General features: G+C 30.0%; 1 long non-coding RNA gene across 2 annotated transcripts; it reads left to right on the forward strand.

Annotated features, from left to right (window-relative positions):
• Positions 1-8,720: 8,720 nt before the first annotated feature.
• Positions 8,721-15,577, forward strand: LOC141380922 (uncharacterized). Of its 2 annotated transcripts, XR_012400298.1 has the most exons (5): positions 8,721-8,765; positions 10,336-10,416; positions 10,981-11,065; positions 12,030-15,201; positions 15,471-15,577. It is a non-coding gene; the product is annotated as an uncharacterized lncRNA (long non-coding RNA). The 2 variants fall into 2 exon arrangements; XR_012400297.1 differs by lacking the exon at positions 15,471-15,577 and having other exon boundaries at positions 12,030-15,328.
• The last annotated feature ends 493 nt before the right edge of the window (positions 15,578-16,070 follow it).

Consider the following 16,070-nt stretch of genomic DNA (forward strand, 5'->3'; position numbering starts at 1 on the left):
TGGAAATTTTCTTGCAGGAAATATGAGAAAAAAGAGCTATTCTTGTGTCTTGTTTACACAACCAGCACTTGTGAATTTACCAGTGGGTTACTATAAAGAAAATTTAGGTTTTTGTTTTGTGAACTTTAATAAATATTTTGTGTAAAATAAAGTGTTGTGTTGTGTTGTTGCAATATATTTATTATTTTATATGTTGTTATACTATAAAACTTGTTTAAAGTGTTGTGTTGTTGAAATATATTGACATTTATTATTTTATGATTTCTTATTATGACATTTTATCAAGATTTAAGATTTATTTTAAGTTTAGATGCACATTCTGCTAATTTAAGATGATAAAAACAAAAGCATTTATTGCAACTGTTGTGGGACAGAGAAGTATGTGACTTAAAATACATCCCCCAAATGTCATTGAAAATCCATACTAATCTGTTTTTCATGTAGTGTGGAAAGTCGCATTGCTGGTTTTAGACTACTGGACTGGTTACTTAGTACCATAAAAAATATTTAAAAATTATACATACATATACAATTTTTACACTCCCCACAAATCTCTCATTTAAATGAATATTTTCTATAAGACGCTTTACATTATTAAATTTGTGCATATACATTAGATTAGTCAGCCCTGAAGCCAAATCTGGGGGCTGTTCCAGAAAGCAGGTTATGTGACAGACCCGGGTAAGTTTGAGAGTAAGTAGGTAGATAACCTCAGCTTTGGTTCCAAAATCGGAGGTAACTTCTGGGTATGTTAAGTAGCCATAGCAACTTACTCTCTGAAGATGAGCTGCTCCGGAGCAGGTTATGTTCAGAGAGTAAGTTGCTGTGTTCCAGAGTTTGTCTGTTTCAGAGAGTTTACTGAGCATTGCGTGCTCTTTTGATGAGATATTTATGGATGTGGACACACAGATACAAGTTTTTTCGTTGTTGAGAGGGTTATAAGTGCATAGTTTTTTTCATAACCAAATTCATAATGTTAATGTATTTAACAAACCTTTTTGAAATCAAATGTGACAAACCGCGGGTCTGCGCTTACCATAAAAAACATTAAGTGCAGCTCTTTGTATTTGCGTCAGGGCATTTTAGGCAACTGTACAATGTGGCAGTATGACCACCTGTACAGTACGCCTGGCACTGAACTGTTTTTTACACTTTTGTACAGTTCCTTGGTCATAAATCGCTGCGTATCATTGCACAGTTGATTCAGAGCACGGCAATAGTGTAGTGGACAATTCGTCGTTAATGAACAACGGAGCTCACAGCGGAGCGAGTTCGAATCTAGTAGGAAAATATAGGCCTACCTATAATTTAAGATGTAGGACGTCATTTATATGTATACATTCATGCACATACATCTACATTTTTTAATATAATATTTTTTTCAGGGTTTCCAAATGCTTGTGTGCATTTGCAGCCAATTTTAAAGCTCCATCAGTCACTAAAGGACACTGATAATATGAAATCTGTCCATAGTATAAATGTGCAGGTACAACTTAATTTTCTGTCCTCAATCTTTTGGTGTTTCAACTATTAAACTCATTACTGCTTCATCCTACCAGCACATATGTAATGACCCCACCTCATCACTATATGTTGAGGCTAAATGGCTGAATTTCAGGAAGTAATGATTCAAGTGTATAACACAAATATAGTAAAAAAAAAAAAAAACATAAAGCAAATGTTGCTTTACACAATGTTTATTTTTATTATATTTGTATTATACAATAGAATCATTACTAGGCACTACATTGTTACTTGCTGGAGGACAAAAGATACCCTTTTCTGCCTTATACGATGACACCCTACCTGCAGCATGACCCAGAGGAAATCTCAGTGACCCAGGCAGACAAAAGAGATAGAAGAGTGCTTAGAAATATAATTTGTCAAAAAACTATGTTTAATCAAATATTTTGGTCTGTTAATTTCTTAATTTCCTGAAATAAAATAAATGATTTTTTTACACTGCTTTATACACGCACGTTTAACGTGTAACATACTTTTCATATAAATTTCTCACCTTAAGGTGATGCTCATGTGACTTTATTTATATTTGAAAATGGACCTTATACAGCTACTTTAGAATTAAAATTTTATATATATATATATATATATATATATATATATATATATATATATATATATATATATATATATATATATATATATATATATATATATATATACATATATATATATATACATATATATATACATATACAGTTGAAGTCAGAATTATTAGCCCCCTTTTAATTTTAATTTTCTTTTTAAAATATTTCCGAAATGATTGTTAACAGAGCAATGAAATTTTCACAGTATGTCTGATATATTTTTTCTTCTGGAGTAAGTCTTATTTGTTTTATTTGGGCTAGAACAAAAGCAGTTATTAATTTTTTTAAACACTATTTTAAGGTCAAAATTATTAGCCCTTTTAAGCTAATTTTTTTCGATAATCTACAAAACAAACCATCATTGTACAATAACTTGCCTAATTACCCTAACCTGTGTAGTTCACCTTATTAACCTAGTTAAGCCTTTAAATGTCACTTTAAGCTGAATAGAAGTGTCTTGAAAAATATCTAGTAAAATATTATTTACTGTCATCATGGAAAAGATAAAATAAATCAGTTATTAGAAATAAGTTTTTAAAAATATTATGCTTAGAAATGTGCTGAAACAATCTTCCCAGAACAGAACAGAAATTGGGGAAAAAAATAAACAGGGGTGCTAATAATTCAGGGGGGCTAATAATTCTGACTTCAACTGTATATATATATATATATATATATATATATATATATATATATATATATATATATATATATATATATATATATATATATATATATATATAAGATTTTGTGATCCAAGAGTAATATTCAAATATGGAAAAGTGCAGACAAATTCTTACACTGCTTGTTAGTTGAAGCAGAAGGAACTTTGTCTGCATGCAAAATAAAAAGCATAAAAAGAACCTAAAGCTACCTAACAACAATCACTTACAACAGTGACATATTGTGTGGTTTAAGTCAAAAACTCAACCACTGATGAGCCTTTATTATAGGACACAGCATCTCCTCTAACTGGTGGACCACAGCAGTTAGACAGGCCTCTTTCTTTTTGCTGCATGACAGAAAGAATATTCTAGAGCAGTGGTTCTCAAACGTTTTTCATCAAGTACCACCTCAGAAAAAAATTGTCTCTCCAAGTACCACCAAAATGAGCAGTATTGAAATACAATAGCGTAGTAGGCCCAGTAAAGCAGCTACAACTCTGCAGTTAAAAAACATGGCAGATTACATTAGAAATATAGGCTATATGTCATATTTGACATATTATATACATCATTTTTGATCAATTTTGAAATGTGTATGGCATGTACATGACATATTTCATTCCTCCGCGTACCACTAGAAGGAAGGCTGCGTACCACTAGTGGTATAGGTACCACAGTTTGAGAACCACTGTTCTAGAGTGTTAAATACAGAGCTCCAGTAATTAAATATTACCTTTTAGGAGAATGTTTCTGTGTTTAATGACTTTGGACAGAGTTCTAGCTCCAGAAAGATTACAATTTCTATAAGCCTTATTAGTCAACACACATATTGTGGCCTTAAGAAATTAATGGCAATAAAAATAAATGCATTAATGGTTACACAACATACTCAAAAGGATGTTAAAGAGAAGTTTATTTGTTTATTACAATGAATAAAATGGAGGGTGGCATGTGTAATTTAATGAACTAACAAACTTTCTTATTATCTATTTTTTCTTTTCTTATCTATTTCTTATTCTATATTTCTTTCCTTCGTTGAAGCAGATCTGTAATCTCTGTGTTTAAAACCTCCAGCTCTGCCTCTGTAAAGTGTGTTGCCCTTTTTTTCTCACCGTGTTTTTTATGGTGACTCGTGAATTCGGCGATCTACTGAAAATGCCTTCAGGTGTGGGCCGTGCACGCGCATAAACCCGCGGTTATCTTCATGAGGTTGATTTAACTAACTCTTGTCACCTGTTTTGGAACCAACATACTCGCGGTAAGCAGGTTTTGGGTAAATCAACCGAGAGTTCAGGGTTTAGCAGATGGTAAGTTAACCCAGCTTTCTGGAATACCCCCCTGGAGCTAATCTAACAAAATAACTTATGATAAAGGTTCAAAAATTAGTAGCTCAAATTTATGTGATAGGGGAAAAATATAAAATATTTTTTTAAAAATAACAAAAATCAAGAGAAACAAAAAATATAGACAATTTAGCTGAAATTTTGTAGTTTGTAAATTTGTTTGCAATAATTTGCATGAATTTATATGTATTATCTTTCCATTTCTAAAGATGTTTTGTGACTAAAATATTATTTAAATAAATGTATTTGTTTCATAAATATGTTTTGTTAAAATGCACTAACATAAATTAAACATATTCACAAAAAAATGGAGAAAAATGTTCATTTTCAAAATGGGATATATATATATATATATATATATATATATATATATATATATATATATATATATATATTTTTTTTTTTTTTTTTTTTTTTTTTTTTTCCCACAGAAAAACAAGTATTGTTTTTTTTTTGTACAACTTATTTTTTATGTTTAAGTATTTCCCCCCACTTTTAGTTTGGTTGATTTTAGCTCCCATCTCTGTCCCACTGAAGATGAAAGCATCTCATCAAAGTGTGCTACATCAATGGAAACAGTCAGGTTTGGGGTCCAAGATGAGCCATCTAAAGGTGTGAAAAACGGGTCAAGAGTCCCACAGCCCCACACCCCTGCTGTTTTGAAACTCAAACACATCAGTGTAAATGGGGCCTGGGATTTTCACAGATAAAACCAAAGGTGTGATAAAAGTGGTGTGCATCAAACCCATTCCCACACCTCTCCAATTAAGCACAAAAACTTGAGTTTGAATCAAACAATGTCTTTGTAACTTTTCCATTCAAATTGTGAATCCTGAATTACCCAAATTCTTATTTTGTATAGTTTTAATGTCAAGGTATTTGCATTTGGACATAAGATAAGTATTTATTTTCAAGAGCAGTTAAACTAACATTAATAAAGTTTGCAAATGAAAATATTGATTATTGTTTATTCATGTGAGTTAATTAATTCGTTAATTTTAAGCAACTGTTTGGTAAACTGTTGTTGAAACATGTACAAAAGGAATGTAAACCTGATTTTTTGGTCATTTGATAAATGCTTTGGGCATTTTTTTAAGTTGATATATATAATTTTACTTTATTTCTTTGTCCATTGTAATAATAAAAACAGTATACTTTTATCAGTATACTTAATTGTCATTCAAACTGTGAGCTTTCATACATCAGTTTAAATAGGTTATTTATAATTAGCTGGTAGTACTGCAACATCTGAATCTGCGTCAAATCTGAGGAATTTAATTTGAATGTCTGTGAAATTATGATGTGGAGTATTACGTTTTTTTTTTTTTTTTAAGTACAGAAGTATTTATTTAATTTTTTTAAGAAAACAAAATTATGTAAATGTTGGCCCTACAATCCAAAAATGTAATTAAATTATATTTTATATATATATATATATATATATATATATATATATATATATATATATATATATATATATATATATATGCCTTGTTGGCTATCACAATGCAAGATTTGTTCGTAAACACCATGTTTTATGAAGGTGAAATGGATGGAGAACAAATTCTGGCTCCCTTCTGGTTAATTTTTAGAGAGTAGAGGACATGGAAATTTTCTTGCAGGAAATATGAGAAAAAAGAGCTATTCTTGTGTCTTGTTTACACAACCAGCACTTGTGAATTTACCAGTGGGTTACTATAAAGAAAATTTAGATTTTTGTTTTGTAAACTTTAATAAATATTTTGTGTAAAATAAAGTGTTGTGTTGTGTTGTTGCAATATATTTATTATTTTATATGTTGTTATACTATAAAACTTGTTTAAAGTGTTGTGTTGTTGAAATATATTGACATTTATTATTTTATGATTTCTTATTATGACATTTTATCAAGATTTAAGATTTATTTTAAGTTTAGATGCACATTCTGCTAATTTAAGATGATAAAAACAAATGCATTCATTGCAACTGTTGTAGGAGGAGTATGTGACTTAAAATACATCCCCCAAATGTCATTGAAAATCCATACTAATCTGTTTTTCATGTTGTGTGGAAAGTCACATTGCTGGTTTTAGACTACTGGACTGGTTACTTAGTACCATAAAAAAATATTTAAAAATTATACATACATATACAATTTTTACACTCCCCACAAATCTCTCATTTACATGAATATTTTCTATAAGACGCTTTACATTATTAAATTTGTGCATATACATTAGATTAGTCAGCCCTGAAGCCAAATCTGGAGCTAATCTAACAAAATAACTTATGATAAAGGTTCAAAAATTAGTAGCTCTAATTTATATGATAGGGAAAAATATCAAATATTTTTAAAAAATAACAAAAATCAAGAGAAACAAAAAATATAGACAATTTAGTAGAAATTTTGTAGTTTGTAAATTTGTTTGCAATATTTTGCATGAATTTATATGTATTATCTTTCCATTTCTAAAGATGTTTTGTGACTAAAATATTATTTAAATAAATTCATCTGTTTCATAAATCTGTTTTGTTAAAATGCACTAGCATAAATTAACCATATTCACTAAAAAAAAATGGAGAAAAATGTTCATTTTCAAAATGGGATGCATATATTCATATATATTCATATATATATATATATATATATATATATATATATATATATATATATATATATATATATATATATATATATATATATATATATATATTTTTTTTTTTTTTTTTTTTTTCACAGAAAAACAAGTATTGTTTTTTTTGTACAACTTATTTTTTATGTTCAAGTATTTCCCCCCACTTTTAGTTTGTGTGATTTTAGTCTAGGGTTGGGACAACAATGTGTGTTTAAGAAATGTTTAGTGTTGTTATAAGAGTTAAATAAAAATGCACTAAATTTTCAGGAGTGATGTTTTGTATGATTATTTATGTCAATGTATCTGCATTTAGACATAAGATTTTTTAGAGGCAGTCAAACAAACATTAATAAACTTTGTAGAATAAATATTGACTGTTGTTTATTTATGTGAGTTACAATCATAGACCTGCACATTTTTAAGTAGATATAAAAATATATGACTATTAAAGTACAGTTACATTCATTCTTTGTTGTAATAATAACAGTACCTAAAAATAAAGAATAAAAACTTTTATTATACAGAATCCAGTTTAAAGAGCTTAGTTTTACCAGTTTGTTAGCAAAGCAATATTTATGCAGTGTCACATCCGAGGAACTGAGTGTCTTTGAAAATATTATGTGCAGTTTACAGTTTAAGAATAAAAGCATATTTATTTAAAATTTAGTTAGCAAAAATTGTATCAAACAAATTATTGTTTGGGCCTTAAATGGAAAAGTTTCTTTGGTCAGAGTTTCTTTTGTCAAAGTTTCTTTGATCAGAGTTTCTTTTAGATTAGGCAGGGTCCACAGCCCCACACCCCTGCTGTTTTGAAACTCAAACACATCAGTGTAAATGGGGCCTGGGATTTTCACAGATAAAACCAAAGGTGTGATAAAAGTGGTGTGCATCAAACCCATTCCCACACCTCTCCAATTAAGCACAAAAACTTGAGTTTGAATCAAACAATGTCTTTGTAACTTTTCCATTCAAATTGTGAATCCTGAATTACCCAAATTCTTATTTTGTATAGTTTTAATGTCAAGGTATTTGCATTTGGACATAAGATAAGTATTTATTTTCAAGAGCAGTTAAACTAACATTAATAAAGTTTGCAAATGAAAATATTGATTATTGTTTATTCATGTGAGTTAATTAATTCGTTAATTTTAAGCAACTGTTTGGTAAACTGTTGTTGAAACATGTACAAAAGGAATGTAAACCTGATTTTTTGGTCATTTGATAAATGCTTTGGGCATTTTTTTAAGTTGATATATATAATTTTACTTTATTTCTTTGTCCATTGTAATAATAAAAACAGTATACTTTTATCAGTATACGTAATTGTCATTCAAACTGTGAGCTTTCATACATCAGTTTAAATAGGTTATTTATAATTAGCTGGTAGTACTGCAACATCTGAATCTGCGTCAAATCTGAGGAATTTAATTTGAATGTCTGTGAAATTATGATGTGGAGTATTACGTTTTTTTTTTTTTTTGAGTACAGAAGTAGTTATTTAATTTTTTTAAGAAAACAAAATTATGTAAAATGTTGGCCCTACAATCCAAAAATTAAATATATATATATATATATACACACACACACACATATATATATATATATATATATATATATATATATATATATATATATATATATATATATATATATATATATATATATATATATATATATACAGTTTAAGTCAGAATTATTAGCCCTGCTGAATTATTAGCCCCCCTTTTTATGTTTTCCACAAATTTAAAGGATTTGAAAAGGATTCAACACATTACTAATCATAATAGTTTTAATAACTCATTTCTACTTCAATATTCAATAACTGATTTATTTTATTTTTGTCATGATGACAGTAAATAATATTAGACTAGTTATTTTTCATTGGCTTTCAGTAGTAGCTTTCTTGTGGGCGGGAATGACCTTATGGGCTGACCTGTGAATGAGAGGTGTGCTATTGGCATTTAAATTGGACTGTAAATAGACAGTGTTACATTGTGTCACGAGCACTAAACTGGAGCTTAAGCACACACACAGGTAAGATTTTTTTTTATATCAGTGAATGTGGGCAGAATGTACATTGTTTTACATTTTGTTTCATGAGACCTACATGTTAGTAAAATAAGTGTCACATTTCTAGCCTATCTTTATGCTCAAGACTTGAGTGGTTAGTTGTGGATAAACAGTTTGTTGTGCTGATTTTTGATGTGAGTGGCTGTTTGAACAAAGAAAGAAAGTTCATTATGATAGAAATGTTATACAAAGCTTTATCTGTTTGGAGAAAAAAAGTCTTTATGGTTGGAAAAAAAACATTGTGCAGGTTTAAGTTTTAAAACATTTTTGTTTTAGATCAGTATTATTGATTTCCTTTTTTTTTCCTTTGTTGGCTATAAGACAAACATTTTTTCAGCCTATAGTTAAGCTGTAAATAGTGCTTTAAGTAGAAAATTAGTATTTTGCAAAATAACTAGACAAATATTATGTATACTGTCATCATGTTAAAGACAAAATAAATCAGTTATTATGAAAGAGTTATTACAAATGTTAATTTTTAAAATGTAAAAAAAGTTAAAGTGGCAGTTCACCAAAAAATGTAAATGGTCTTACTATTTACTTTTACATTAAAAGTAAATAGTATAAGATTTTTTTTTTCAGTTGAACACTGAATAATTATAAAGAAAGTTGTAAAAGGTAAAAAGACTAAATCTGTTGCATTATATTAAATTATATTTAATATGACATTATTTTTGTTTGTGTTGACGTTTGTTAATTGTCTATAATTTTGCTGTAATTTTTTTTTATTATTTTATGGAAAAGGTTTGTTTTTGAGTAATGTAGCTACTGATATACAGATTGTTGTAGGTAGCTTATAATGTATGTATTGTGGGATTGGTCAGATGGACTGACAATGTGTGAATAGTGTATTTTTTGGAATTTAAATATGCTGGTTAAAAGGCTTGATCATTGGATTTTATATAAATCAATTATAGATTGAGATAAAATTTAAATGCAAAGTACCAATGTAGTTTCAGAAAATGCACTGGTAGTAAGATCCTTTTGTGCTTTTTTTACATTTAAGAATTTTTGTGGTTTTGATTATTTGAAAGGCTGTGAGGGGTCAGTGTAAACTGTTGAATGAAAGACTTTGTGATGTGATGTGATTTTTCCTGTTTGATATTGTGCATTGAATGTGACTGCTTGAATGAAGAATAATGCTTGTCAGTCAATGAGCAATTGTTGTTTTTATTTTAAACTCTCATTATTGAACTTTTAAAGTTTTTGAATATACAGGTTTGCTAAATTAAAACAGTTAAGTTGGTAATTAAAGGTTGCATATTGTTCTTTTTCTATTGTTTTTATTGTCATTTGTTAATTGAATTAAATATATTTGTTGGAGTGACTTAATGTGTTTGTCTGATAACAATTATTTCATAGTTATTTAAACAGTAAATAATATGAATAAAATGCAAAATAATAAAACAGGGGGCATTGTAATTTCAATGGGAATGAAGAATATGAAACTGTTGTTCAAGTTTTCTGTTGTATGCATGCTTGTTTGCACACTACGATTAAAGTGAACATTGTTATTTTGTGTTTCTTTTTCAAGGATCATTTAACGAACAAGGCAATTACTTTAAGACTCTCTGAGAATTTCAGAGCAAAACAAAAGAATTTTGTGGGAATCAAAGTAAGTTTGTAATTGTTATTTAATACCTCGTCACCTTAGAATTATAAGGTTCTAGCTGACATTTTTGTCAAAATTGAGTTATTGACATTTTCTTATTAAATGACAACTTATTTACATTATGGAATGTTTTTGATAAGTTTTTACTTTTTAAGACTTTTTATTTAAAAAACAAATGTTACATACATACTGTTTGCTATGGAACGCAAAAATTTTAAAGCTCAATATTTTAAAATTATTGATAGAACCTTACAATTCCAAGGTGACGATCTACTATGCTAGTTATTCTAGTTGTTTTCAGTTAAAATTTATTTTATTGTTTGTTTTCTCTCTGTTATATTACAGATTTTGTATATGTTCATGTCTGTCTAAAACATTTATTAGAATTTTAAACAGTAAATAAATTTAATAAAAGAAAAGTAATAAAATTGCAAATTATAAAAGTAACAAGTAATATTTTAGGGCAACTACCTGAAAATCATGAGCTTTGCTGTAATTGTGTTTTCATGTTTTTGTATACACTATGACACTAATGAACTATATATATATGTTTTTTTCTATTTACAGTTCTTCACATAATTAAACAATCGAGGCACCTACATATTGCAAGGCCCTCTGAGAATTTCAGCAAAGAATTTTGGTGGGAAGCAAAGTAAGTTGTTATTTGTTGATAACATTGAAAATTAAATGCAGTAACACTTTATTATAATTGAAAACTATGAATCATTTGTTAAGCATTAGCAAATTGTTAACTCATTATTTGTTAAGCATTAACTTAACATTATTAGATATTTGTAAGCAGTACTACAAATATTCTTGACTTATATATATGTATAACATGTATATTGTGCTTAATGACTATTTTCATAGGTTGGTTATTTAAGTTTTCATTAAACACACAAATTAAGTATTTCATTATTTACAAACTAGTTATTTAAGAATAGTTGGTGGTTTTTAAAGATAATTGAAAACTATTCAAATTAAAATGTATATTTTTATTATGCAGGGATATAGTATTAGTTACAACAACAATATAATATTCATTCATTTTCTTTTCGGGTTAGTCCCTTTATTAATCTGGGGTCGCAACAGGGTAATGAAACGACAACTTAATCAGCAAATGTTTTACACAGCAAATGCTCTTACAGCTGCAACCCATTACTGGGAAAAACAATATAATAATTTAACAATATATTATGATACAACATTTCAGTTTTATTTGGCAATGTTTAAACTGTAAACTGATTTTATTTTAGATTGCAAAGATTTATTATTCATTTGATACAGTTTCATTTGTGTATTTTGAAATGAATAGAAACAAATAAAGTTGTTTATTTTATTTTTTCCTGTTTAGAATATAACTGAACCTTTAATTGTCATTTATAATAAATTTATAAAGCATACATAGTCCTCACTTTAGATTAGATCACAAAACTGGATGAAGTTGATCTAAAAAAGCATTTATTAACATGCAAAGTAACTTTTAATATATGGCTGAATAATAAGATATAATAATGTTTATTTGAATATTTTATTAATTATATACGTAAGCATTTTCAATGATCTTGAAAACACCAAGTACGCTTTAATAACTACTGTTGTTTTTTTCCTTTCAGGATGCCGAGAAAAAAGGGTTTTCGCATGCGGCGCACACCAAAAAGCATCAAAAGTAAGAGCGATGCTAAAGTTTGTGTATGTACAGAAACACTGCAGCGGCCTGTTGTTGTTGGTAGTGATGTAAGAGATGCACCGTTGAGTTGTGATGTGAATTCATTGACTGGATATTGTGCTGTGGCTGCAATCAAACATGTGATTGCTCCTGTTTGTACTTGGGTACAAACAGATGTTGATGACATTTGTGTGGAAGGAAGTAAGTTAGCCACATATGTAGCTGAGACAAGTCAGAAAACAGACTGTAGAGAGAAAGAGTTGTGCACTTTGATAGAACAGCACAATGTGTTTGGCAGAAAGTGGAAATTAGAAATTGGTTTGCCAGAGTACAGAGGTTTTGAAATGTTAGAAGAGGAGGCTGTAATGTACGAAAAGCTGCAAGAATATTTGTTGAGGGATGGAATGTGTTTCCTAAACCTTAATAGTGCAATAAGCGTCATTATTCATCACAACAATTATTTTGTGATGGCTGATTTTGGCATCCGAGATATGTTTGGATTGGCATCTAATATTGGCACGCCTGTGGTTGTTTTCAACACATGCCTTAATGATCTGATGGTTCATATCAGAAATCTTAGAAGCTCTTTAGATGCACAGTGGTATGCTGTTAGTAGCATTTCTGTAAAAGCAGCCCAAGATGATCATGATCAACAGACAAGCAGTTCTGTCAGATGCGAAGGTGTCAGTGCTGGATGTAAAGATGCAACTGGGTGTGAGGATGCCACTTCTGTCAGCACTGAAAACAGTTTAAGAGGATCATTTCACCAGGGCAATGAGCAATTTAAATACAGAGGAGTCCAGTGTATGGCAATAGCTTTAGTAAGCCTAGCAAAGCATACAGTGGATAGTGTCTTCTCATGGCAGAGCAAAGACCTTGACAAAGTTGTAGTGTTAGGAGATGAGTTGTACACCGGATTGCGAGAGACCAATAGGATTAGCCACTCATCAAATCTGTTGTGTGTCCCTGATTTGCCAAAGGAGTCTAATATTGATGGAGAAAGTTTTTTGTTTGAATATGGTAATTTTGTCAGTGGTGATGTAGATGTTGTTGATGGTGAATTTATTGAGAGTGGTGCTTACAGCAGTCTTTCAAGTGGATTGGAAAACATGTTTTCACAGTATGACAGGTGTCTTCTGACATTGTGTAGCAGTACATGTGCAATCATTTCTCACAATGGACAGTATGCACTGGTTGATTCTCATGCACGAAGTGCTCTTGGTATGGTTGATGGAAATGGAAAAAGTGTTGTTTTATACTTTTCCACTCTTAAAGATTTGTTCAGTCACATTTGCCTTTTATCTAAAGGGCTCAGTGAGAAGCAAAAACTTTTTGAAATAGCTGGTGTTCATGTCACCGTTCGAAGAATGGCAGACAGTTGTAAAGGCTCTGACGAAACATTTGAAATGGAGTTTGATGAGGATTCTGGAAGAGATCTAGTAGTGAACAATGATGCAAGACCCAAGCGCAACATTTCAGCAAGCAATAGTTCTTCAAAGAAAGTAAAACGATTTGATGTTCGTGAAGTTAATTCAGATGTTGAATTTGTTCGTGATATAAAAAAGAACAATATGATGTTCAGTCCTATTTGTCAACATGTTTGTCAAACTTTGTGTAGCCGTTTAAAGGTGGATTGTGAAAAAGTAAATGTTCCAGTATTTTCCCATGTTGGCTTATTAGGAGTTCCATGCAAAAATGAGAGTATTGTGGCTGATGGGAACTGTTTCTTTAGAGCTATTTCCCAAGCAGTTATTGGTACACAAAAGTATCACAGAAAAATTCGGCTTGCTGTTGTGATGCATTTGGAAAAGAATTGTGAAAAATATAGAAATATTTTACGAAGAGAATATTCATCTGTGTCAGAGTATATTAACAGGTCCAAAATGAGATTTGTTAATAGCTGGGCTACGGAGGTTGAAATACAAGCAACAGCAGATTATTTAGGAATTGATGTATTTACATTTTATGATGGTCACTGGTTGAAATACAGTTGCAGTGGTAAGCTTATTTCAAAACATAGCATTTACTTAGAAAACTGTAACGAAAACCACTACGAGACTGTAGTTTGTGTTAATGAGCCTGAAGTACAAAGTTGCTATGGTTACTGCAAGATCAGTACGTGTTTCACTGAAGGATACAGTGTTAGAGCAAAGATTATGGACAAAAATAATGTTCTCACTCTAAAAAACAAGAAAGAGCTTATTGATAGGGAAACACTGTTCATGACCGGACAACAATCGCATCGCATGTTAAAAGCAATGCACAATAACACTTGTTGTGAACTGGGAATGGTGGAAGATTCTAATGCTAAAGTTGTGGAAAATTCAGGTCAGATGACATATAATCCTCTGTCTACAGAAGCTGCACAAACTTTATGTGACAAATTACATTTGAATTTTGAAAAAGAAAATATACAAGTACCAACTGTTTATGGGTCTTTGGGTGTTGTTTGTAAGACAGGTAAAGTTGTAAAGGATGGTAATAGTTTTTTCAGAGCAGTAGCCAGATTTATTAATGGTTCTGAAAAGAGCCATCGGAAAATTAGACTTGCTGTTGTGAAGTATATGGAAAATCAAAGTAAAGAACACAGTCACTTAGTAGGAAATGAATTTGCATCAATGTCAGAATATATTTCAAAGTCACAGATGCAATATGTTGGACAGTGTGCTTCAGACATAGAATTCCAATGTACAGCAAATGCTTTGGATGTCAATCTTTTTCTATTTAATGGAGCACAATGGGTCAAATATAGTTGCATTAATACAATGAAGAGAAGTGAAGGTATTTATTTAAAACAGTGTGAGAATAATATTTTTGAGCCTGTAATTTGTGTCCACCATGTTGATAAGAATGATTGTTTTGATTTGTGTAAAGTGGGAAATTTGTCTGACACACAATATATGAGTAGGAAGAATTCAAACAGACAGAGAATAGTGACGTTAAATATGCATACTTCAAGCAAAATGGTCATGGGAAAAAGTAGGTATCTCGATGTCTTGTATAAAGAAAAGAAAAACAATGCTTGTAAAATAAGATATCAAAAAAATGTGTTGTATAAGAAGAAAAAACGTAATGCTAGTATAACGAAGTATTGTGTGAATGCTTTACATAAAGAAAAAGTAAAAAACATGAGCAAAAGGAAATATGATCAGAATGCTTTGCATAAAGAAAGAGTAAAAAACATGAGCAAAAGGAAATATGAACAGAATGCTTTGCATAAAGAAAGAGTAAAAAACATGAGCAAAAGGAAATATGAACAGAATGCTTTGCATAAAGAAAGAGTAAAAAACATGAGCAAAAGGAAATATGAACAGAATGCTTTGCATAAAGAAAGAGTAAAAAACATGAGCAAAATGAAATATGAACAGAATTCTTTGCATAAAGAAAGAGTAAAAAACATGAGCAAAATGAAATATGAACAGAATGCTTTGCATAAAGAGAAGGTAAAGTGCATGAGCAGACTAAAGTATCAGCAAAATATGCTACACAAGAAAACAGTAAAGGAAATGAGTAAAAGAAAATATAAGTTAAATCAGTTGCACAGGCAAAATGTAATTGCTATTAATAAAAAAAAGTACCATGAAAATGCAGAGCATAAGAAGCGTGTTAAAGCAGGTATGAAGCATAAAAGGGAACAAATCAAAGAAAAAGCAAAACAGTTTGATTTTGTTATGCAGCGTTTTTTGGATTTGATAAAAGATGGGCCAGATTTTGTGTGTTGTGTTTGCCAACGATTGTTGTTTCGACATCAGGTTTTACATTGTAACAGAGATTATTATAACAGGAAAGCAATAGGTTCGATTTATGATAAATGTATAACTGAGGAATATTTACACAAATGTAATAGTACCTGTGTAATGCCATGTCAGTGGTTGGATTCACCTAGAGGCAAGCTGTGGATTTGTTACACATGTCATTATAAGATTAACAAAGGTGAGATTCCACCTGAATGTGCAACAAACAAGTTGAAAGTTCATCCTGTTCCAGA

This window comes from Danio rerio, chromosome 25, assembly GCF_049306965.1.
Source record: "Danio rerio strain Tuebingen ecotype United States chromosome 25, GRCz12tu, whole genome shotgun sequence".
Lineage (NCBI taxonomy): Eukaryota > Metazoa > Chordata > Actinopteri > Cypriniformes > Danionidae > Danio > Danio rerio.